This window comes from Rhincodon typus, chromosome 38, assembly GCF_021869965.1.
Source record: "Rhincodon typus isolate 14 chromosome 38, sRhiTyp1.1, whole genome shotgun sequence".
Lineage (NCBI taxonomy): Eukaryota > Metazoa > Chordata > Chondrichthyes > Orectolobiformes > Rhincodontidae > Rhincodon > Rhincodon typus.
In genome coordinates this window covers 19347102-19357125 of record NC_063369.1, presented here as the reverse complement: position 1 = coordinate 19357125, position 10024 = coordinate 19347102, and positions in this window count along the sequence as shown.

Sequence of the window (10024 nt, the reverse complement as noted above, 5' to 3'; positions counted from 1 at the left end):
GCTCAGTTACAAGTGGTGTACCACAAGGATCTTTTCTGGGTCCTTTTCTATTTGTGATTTTTGTAAATGATTTGGATGTAGGAGTGGAAGGGTGAATTAGTAAATTCGCGGATGATACGACGGTGGGTTGAGTTGTGGACAGTGCATAGGGCTGTTCTAGGTTACAAAGGGACATTGATAGGATGCAGAGCTGGGCTGAGAAGTTGCAGATGGAGTTTAAACCTGAAAAGTGTGAGGTGATTCATTGTGGAAGGACAAACTTGAACGCAGAATACAAGGTTAACGGAAAGATTCTTGGCAGTGTGGAGGAGCAGAGGGATCTTGTGATTCATGTCCACAGTTCCCTGAAAGCTGCCATCCAGGTGGATAGAGTTGTTAAGAAGGTGCATGGTGTGTTAGCTTTCATTAATAGAGGGATTGAGTTCAAGTGCTGTGAAGTTATGCTGCAGCTATACAAAACCCTGGTTCGGCCACATCTGGAGTATTGTGTCCAGTTCTGGTCGCCTCATTACAGGAAAGATGTGGAAGCATTAGAAAAGGTGCAGAGGAAATTTACCAGGATGTTGCCTGGAATGGAGGGAAGGTCTTACGAGGAGAAGTTGAGAGAGGTAGGGCTTTTCTCTTTAGAACGACGAAGGATGAGAGGTGACTTGATAGAGGTGTACAAAATGATCAGAGGTATAGATGGTGTGGACAGCCAAACAATTTTTCCTCGGGTAGGGGTAGCTATTCCAAGGGGACATTGTTTTAAAGTGAGTGGAGGTAGATATAAGGGAGACATCAGATGTTCTTTACTCAGAGAGTGGTAGGGGCGTGGAATGTATTGCCGGAGAGGGTAGTGGAGTCAGCCTCATCAGGGGCATTTAAGCAGCTATTAGATAGGCATATGGATGATAGTATAAGGTAGGGGTGGAGGTTAGATAGACCTTAGGATTAGGGTAAAAGTTTGGCACAACATCGCGGGCCGAAGGACCTGTACTGTGCTGTACTGTTCTATGTTCTATGTAAAGTGCAATTAAGAATATTGAGATTATGGGGTATTAAAGGAACTATTTGTGTCTGTCTTCACTGGAGAATACACAAAGAAAATAGCAGAAATTGTGCAGAAGCAATGGTCTAATGACAGTGGATATTATTAGTACATATCTATACATATATCTGTATATAAACATGATAATATGAGTGGCAGAGGAAGTTGGAGGAAAGTGGTTAAGTTCAGTTTTGCAATGAGAAGGAATCTCTTCTCCCTCTACAGACTTGCTGATGGCTTGCAAGAACTTGTACCATTGGGGTTTCATAACTCTGGATTCACAATTTATGGAAATACTCCAAAAATATTTTGGGTAGGGGAAAAGGGAGGAGTTTGGCGCTAAATAAAGAAACAGACTAGATAATAGGGATGGTACAGGCACAATGGACCAAATGGCCTCCTTCTGTGCCATAATATACTGTGATTCAATGACACTTAAACTAACTCTTCCATGTTCCTCGCTTGATATAGGAACTTTTTTCAACAGGATACATCCCGTTTACAGGAGTGGAGCCAGTCTCCTCGTGTGCAGGGAATGGAGACAGTATCTAAAAATCATCACCACAATCCAATAGGCATTGCAGAGCCATGGCTGCAGGATGACCTAAGTTGGGACCTGAGTTTTAAAGAACCCTCGGCATTTAGGGCCATATTTATTGTCAGTTGGGATCTGATGTACTGTGCTTAGATTTTTGGAAAGCATTGGATGAAGTGCTGCATCAAAACTTATTGTAGAACTAAGAGATCTTGATGTCAGGGTAACATATTAACATTGATAGAAGATTGGCTGGCTAACAGGGAGCAGAGGTGTAAATAGGCCTTTTTGTATTTTGGCAAGATGTAACAAGTGGTACACTGCAGGATCAATGCTGGGATCTTAACTTTTCACAGCTTATTACAATAATTGTGTGGAAGAGGTGGAAGATATGATTGCCAATTTACTGATGACACAAAGTTAGATAGAAAAGTAAGTTGTGAAGAAGACATTATGTGAAGTAAGTGGACAAAGATCTGGAAAATGGAATATAATGTGGGAAAATGTGAAATTGTCCATTTGAATGAGAGGAATAATTTTCAGTGACCCAGGAACGAAAACAGAAAATGCTGGAGAAACCCAGGAGGTCTGGTAGCATCTGTGAAGAGAAAACAAAGTTAATGTTTTGTCTTGTGACCCTTCTTCAGAGCAGCTTGTCACTGGACCCGAAATGTTAAATCTGATTTTCCACAGAAGCTGCCAGACATCCAGCAATTTCAGTTTTTGTTTCAGATTTTAAGAATCAGTATCTTTGTTTTATTTCAGCTGCACAGGATACTGGTGAGACCATGCCTGGATTATTCTTTTCCATACTGGTCTCCTTATTTAAGGAGGGATGTAAATGTATTGGAAGCAGTTTAGGGAAAGTTCAAATAAAAACCGAAAGAACTGCGGATGCTGTAAATCAGGAACAAAAACAGAAGTTGCTGGAAAAGCTCAGTGGGTCTGGCAGCATCTGTGAAGAAAAAAATCAGAGTTAATGTTTCGGGGTCCGGTGACCCTTCCTCAGAATGGAAGAAGCGTCACCTAACCCAAAACGTTAACTCTGATTTTTTCTTCACAGATCCTGCCAGACCTGCTGAGCTTTTCCAGCAACTTCTGCTTTTGTTAGAGAAAGTTTATTATGGGTTGTACTATGAGGAAAAGATGCCTGTGCTGGAGTTTAGAAGAGTGCGAGGTGATTTGGCTGAAATGTACAAGATTCTGAAGGGTCTTGAGCAGGTGCATGTGAAAGGATCCTTCCTCAATGGTACAATGTTGAACTAGGCGTCATTGCTTAAAAGTAAATGTTGTCTATTTAAGACAAAGATGCAGCATTTTTTTCCTTTTTGGCATTTTCTTCCATGAAAGGTGGAGAAAATAGAGTCTTTGAAAAATTTCAAACCAGAGATTCTTGATATGTATGTGGGGTGTGAAAGGTTATTGGGGTAGTTGAGAGTATGCAATGATCAGATCATTAATCTTGTTGGATTTGAGGGCTGAGTGGCTACTCCTGTTCCTAATTCACATATTAGTATGTTATTTTATTGCTGTACATATCCTAAGGAACTTTACAAGCAATAGTTATCTGGATAGAAATGGTGTGCTGGGAAATGAGGAAAAGCCAGGAGATTGGCACTAGGGAATAGACTTGGTGCAGGCACAATGGGCTGAATGGCTTCCTTCTGCACTGTAACAGGTCTGTGATTCTGAGAAGATTTTTGCTGTCTAGTCAAATATGTGTGTGTGTCAGCCAATTTGTGTACTTCAATGTTCTGCAAACAAATGTAAAAATGACAGATAATTTGCTTTCAATGATGTTGCTCAAGAGTTTAAATAATGGCTAAAACATTGGTGAGAGATCCCCAGCCCTCCTGCCCATGGTGCTGTGACATCTTTCATGTCCATTTTAGAGCAGAAGAGGCTTCTGGTTAATGACTCATCCAAAAGATGGCGCATCTTTCAGAGCAGCACTCCCTCAGTGCTGCAGAGCCTGGATAAGACTGGTTATGTGTTCACGTTCTGGAGCAGTGATGAACCACGAAGCTCTCACTCTGATTTTAATCTGGGTGAGCTCAAACTTATCGCCTCACGGTGCTCAGACAGCCATTCTCTCACCCAAACCTGAACAAAAAGCAACGTTTGTGACTTCTGCGCTTGACTGAAATCTGCCAACTACTGCCAACACAATCTCAGGGCAGAGCAAATTGCTATTGTCAGTGGCTGTGAGAGTGAGTGTGGTGATCAGCTTGAGTGCGCCTCACTCTTTGACATGGATAGCGAACTGGTTAGCAGACAGGAAGCAGAGAAGGGTCTAGGCCCGAAATGTCAGCTTTCCTACTCCTCTGATGCTGCTTGGCCTGCTGTGTTCATCCAGCTCTACACCTTGTTACATCAGAGAAATACAATAAACGGGTTCCTTTCAGAGTGGCAGGCAGTGACGAGTGGAGTGCCGTAGATGGGACCCCAGCTGTTCATAACAAACAATAACAATCTGGAAGAAGGAATTGAATGCAATATCTTCAAATTTGTAGATGACACTTACCTGGGGGGCAGTGTGTGCTGTGAGGAGGATGCTAAGAGGCTGCAGGGTGTCTTGGACAGGCTGGCTGAGTGGGCAACTACGTGGCAAACGCAATATAATGTGGACAAACGTGAGGTTTCCACTTTGGTCATAAAAACAGGAAGGCGGATCATTATCTGAATAGTGGCAGTTTAGGAAAAAGTGAGGTGCAACGAGACCTGAGTGTCATGGTGGAACAGTCGGTGAAGGTTGGTATGCAGGTGCAGCAGGCAGGAGGAAAACTAATGGCATGCTGGCCTTCGTAGTGAGAGGATTTGAGTATTGGAGTAAAAATGACCTGCTGCAGTTATACAGGGCCTTGGTGAGGCCACACCTTGAGTATTGTGTGCAGTTTTGGTCTCCTAGTCTGAGGAAGGACGTTCTTGCTATTGAGAGAGTCTAGCAAGGGTTCACCAGACTGATTGCCAGGATGGCAGGACTGGCATATGAGGAAAGACCAGATCAACTGGGCTTGTATTCGCTGGAATTTATAAGAATGAGGGGGGATCTCATAGAAAACATATAAAATCTTGATGGGACTGGACAGGCTAGATGCAGGAAAAATATTCCCACTGTTAGGGAAGTCCAGAACAAGGGGACACTGTCTAAAAATAAGTGGTAAGCCATTCAGGGCTGAGATGAGGAAGAATTTCTTCATTCAGAGATTTGTGAACCTGTGGAATTCTATCCCACAGGAAGATGTTGGGGCTGGTTCATTAGATATATTCAAGATGGAGCTGGATGTGGCCCTTGCGACTTCAGGGATCAAGGGGTATGGAGAGAAAGCGGGAGTGGGATACTGCGATTGCATGATCATATTGAATGGTGGAGCAGGCTCGAAGGGCTGAATGGCCTACTCCTGCAACCTATGTTTTTAATGTTTGTTTGATTCTTTCTTGGCAGCTGCTCATGACCAGGGCAACATCACGCTGTTTCCAAGCACCGAGATCACTGAGATTCCTTTCAATGAGAAGACTGTCTGTTTCATTTCCTCTTGGTAGAGTGAAGCCAGTGGAGGTGACCACAAGTTGATCAAGTGGGGTGCAGGCTGTCATTCAATCGAGTTTCTTCCACGTATTTCATTTCAACTCTGCTCTATCCTGGAAGGGGAAAGATTCCACTCTTTCAGTATACAGTGTTATGGAACAGATCAAACCCCCTTCAAATATATCAAGGAGATAGCCTAAATCCTAACTTCTATCTTATTCAAAGGCAAGTGTAAGGTGCTGTGTTCGAGATAGAACTTGATTAGTTATACGAATTGGCTTTAAGAAACGCACACTTTATTCTTAACCTGCAGTTAAAATACAAACAAAGGAAAGAATTGGTGTAACTTTAACTCTATTGGAAAACTTAACAGAATAATAGATTATTTAGCTTCTAAACGGTATCTGTTCCAACAGGGTAACATCCCATAAACACATCTTTGGCAAAGACAAATTCAGTAAAACACATTGTCTCAAGTGTGATTCTGACAGCAGACAGACAACCCAAGCTTTTAGCTGGAGCAGATAGAGATGTAGCTGCTTCCACAACCAGCTTCAAAGCCCCAACAATTACTGAAAGCTAAATTTAAACCCAGGTTCTGTAAGAGCCTGACTCCATCCATTCATGCTGCATCTATTGTTCCAACATTGTTTTCAAAAAAGGCTCACAAGCTGTTTATTGTATTGGCTTGGAACAGACCACTCAATACCACTGTCTCAACCTCTCTTCATAAAAAAGAAACAAACCCAGGACAAAATACACCTCTTAAAGCCATAGTATTATCACAACTGAATGTGGCAGCATGGAGGGGAAAGGGTTTTGGCTAGGGGCATATGGGTTTGAGGAGTTGACATTAAGTTGGCATAGTGGCTAAGGGCAGTGGGATAGTTTAAAAGGTAACAGAGTGACATGGAGTATATGGGAGATTATGCTGGAGTGAGTTGAGGAGCTGACGTTGGCACATAGGGACTGTGTAGGTGTTGAGGGATCTAGGCACAAGGACCAGAGGGTCTTTCTTTGTTTTGTACCTTTTGTAAATCTTCAACTGAGCGCTAAGGCACTGAGGCCAGCATTTTACCCAAATCTCTGCCCAACCAGCAACTTATGACTCCCATTGTCACCAGCAACACCAGCACCCAGCCCACCCACACCCCCCCTAGCATGTGCCCACACCCACACTCTTGGAACAAAACGTGCTACTTGTGGGACACTCTCCTGTTTTATTTCAATTCTCTCACAGGATGTGAACATAAACGGCAGGACCAGCATTTATTGCCCATCCCTAATTTTCCTGCAGAAGGAGGTTGTGAGCTATCCTCTTTAACCCATGTGGTGTAGGGATACCCACAGTACCCTTTGGGGGGGTGGGGGGATAATTCCAGGATTTGGACCCTCATGCCAATGCATACAAGGCTATAGGACAATTTACTTGCGCAGGCTCAATGGGCTGAAGGGTTGTCTTCTGTGGTATCAGTCTTCATGACTCCATTGTGATGAAACTCTGAAAGAACTTTCCAGTTTGTCCTTCTCTTCCCTCCATGCCTCTCCCTCTCTGGCTATAGAGTGGTCTTTTTTAACTTACTTTTGGCTCCCACGGCCCTTGTACACATTCACATCAACAACAAACTGATGAGTAAAAGAGGAGCTTCCCTCCTCTTGTCACTGGCTTCTTTGCCAATGACTTTCAAGTCATATCCTTTGGTTACCACCCAACCTGTCAATGGACAGTCTAAAGTCATAACATAAGATATTGGAGCAAGAATACACTGTTAAGCCACTTAAGCCTTCTAACATTTTAAATACCCAATGGCTGAACTTCTACACCAAAGCCGTTTTTTCACCCAATCCCCATAGCGCTTGATCTCCTGAATGCCTGACAATGAAATATCTGCCTTGAACATTTTCAATAAATAAACTAACCCCACCCTGCAGCACAGAATTCACAAAACTCTAAATGAGCAACTTTCTCCTTTTCTTTATCCTAAAGGCCCAACACATTTTCCTGACACGGAATCTCTAGGCATTTCTCTGTGCTGTAGATCTCTCTGAATCTATGACATTGAAGGAACAGTGATATATTTCCAAGTCCAGAGAGGGAGTGGCTTGGACGGGAACTTGCTGTTGGTGGTGCACTTGTCCTTCTCAATAGTGGAGGACATTGGTTTGGAAGGTGCAATAAGAGGAGCTTTGGTGAATTTCTGCATTGCATTGTGTAGGTGGGACATACAGCTGCCAATGTGTGCCAATGGTGAAGGATGTGAATGTTGAAGGTGGTGGGTGTGGTGTCAATCAGGCTTTGGCCTGGATGATGTCAAGCTTCTTGAGTGTTGTTGGAGCTGCTCCCATTCAGGGAAGTGGGGATTATTCCATCACACTCCTGACTTGTGCTTTGTAGATGGTAGACAGGCTTTGAGGAGTCTGGAGGCAAGCTGCTCACTGCAACCTTCCTAGTCTCTGACCTATTCTTACAGCCACAGTATTATGACTAGTCTAATTCAGTTTCTAGTCAATGGTCAAGTTTGTGGAATTATGGAATTTCCCAGTTCTGTGCTTCTGATTTGGGAGCAAAAGTTAAACCAGAGGAACAAGGCTGAGCATGCTCAGTGGGCTTTAGGTCAGTTTGAGACAGAAGGAGGAGTAGGAGGGTGGGGGGAGATCCCTAGTTACACACACACACAGCACCAATCCCAGCTTCTGGGCACCTAGATAATGTACATGGACTGACTTATAGACTTAAACAGGTTTAACGTTCATTGACTGTAACATTAAAGAAAGCAACATTGTGCTGATTTTTCACAGATCGAGTAGTGAAGTGAACTGCAGGACCAATCATGCCATCCTGCATTTTTCGAAGTCACAACACAGTTTTCACCTTCTCCTTGTTGGTCTTTACCATTGGGCTGGCCACTCCCCCAATACCTGAATAAGGAAAGGGAACAGAACAAGATGAATGGACTGTTGGACATGAAATGTAGCATAAGTGCCTAATTTAAAGTACATAAATTAACAGCGGTTGCTTTGTAACCTGATTGTTAAACATTTAGCAGAGTCACTGTCACTTTGATAACAGATGATGGTGATTTCACTTGTGGATAAGGAAGTTTCTGTGTGCTTAGCTAGTATCAGCATTCACTTATACGTCACTTGTAAGAAACAGAAGGTTGGAGGGGGCTCGGCAATGATGTTTTGATGAGAAAGTGGAGACATCCTCATAGACATCCTCACTATCATCAACTTATCCACCAAAATCAATCAACCTTGGTTTTGAAATTCCATTTAAGATTGCCAGCGATGACACTGCCACCCACAGGAAATTACTAGCTGTTTCTAGTGCCATGCCTTAAATGCAGTGCAGAACTTCGTGTTTCCTTCACTTGTATTATTCAGCAAATCACACTCAAATCCTCATTGTGTCTGCTTCCAAACCAATCCAATCATATTGAAATCAAATCTAATTCAAATCCCGGACAAGCCTCCAAACTGAAGTGGTGCGCCATAAATAGAGCCCCTTTATTCCCAGATTCATGCCAAACGTTCAAGTTTTTTTAAGGTACACACAGTACTTCAATTTCCCTGACTTTCCGATGAAAGTTGATATAAAGCATGATTTCTGTGCTAATAAGAATCATTATTTGGTGTAAGTAATTAGACCACAGCTACAAGTAAACAGATATAAACTTTTGGCATATAACAGCACTAAATAAAACACAAATCCATTATAAACTCCTCCTTATACACACAGACGTGAGCACACAGATAAACAAATCAGGAAAATAGATTATTGGCAAAGATAGAAAAGAAAAGTAGAAAATCATCTTTGTTTCCCAATTTTGATTTTGAGATGATTTATCTTTGGCTGGTCAGGTTATAGAGATGTACTGCACAGAAACAGACCCTTTGGTCCAGTGCGCCCACGCTGTCCAGATATCCTAAATTAATCTAGTCCCATTTGCCACCATTTTGCCGATATCCCGCGAAACATTTCCTATTCATAGACCCATCCAGATGCCTTTTAAATATTGTTATTATCCCAGCTTCCACCACTTCCTCTGGCAGCTCATTCCATACACGCACCACCTTCGGTGTGAAAAAGTAGCCCCTTAGGTCCCTTTCAAATGTTTCCCCTCTCACTTTAAACTCATGCCCTCTAGTTTTGGACTCCCCTATCCTGGGGAAATGACCTTGTCTGTTTACCCTATGCATGCGCCTCATGATTTTATAAACTTCATTACGGTCACCCCTCAGCCTTGGAAGCCCCAGGGAAAATAACCCCAGCCTGTTCAGCCTCTCCCTGTAGCTCAAACTTGCCAATCCTGGCAACATCCAGGTCAATCTTTTCTGCACCTTTTCAAGTCTCCTTATAGCAACTAGTCCAGAATTGAACTTTGCAGTTCAGTTACCTTTCTCTGGAATGAAATTATGTGAGCTATCCTGCTAAATTCCTGCCTTTTAAAAAACAGTCCTTTCTCCTTGCAATCAAAACAAAATAAAAATACTTGGTTTTTACATGTGAAAATGTTTACATTTTTATGGGGACAAGTGAAATTTGAGGAAAAGAGTTGTGGAGGTGTTCTTCATGTCATTTGAAGAAGGATTTTAACCAGCGGCAAAAGAAAAACTGCATGTTGGCAAATCTGCAGATCAAACTTCAATTACTCCTTGTTCAAACAGTTATTTCAATGATGCTTGGCATGGGGGTCATGTCATATCCTTTCACTCATACAGCACCATTTCAAACACAGGTTTTAAAACAGTTCTTTTTCATTTCAGTCCAGGGCAACATATTTACTCTGATTACACGGCATGCTTTCCAACAGATATTCCCCCCTAAAGTCCTCTGACACGTTATTGTCCTGCTAAGACCTTTCCCCTAGCCCTTCTCACTGCTCCTTCTGGAATCCCTTTGGTCTCTGCTCACTCTCCCAAACAT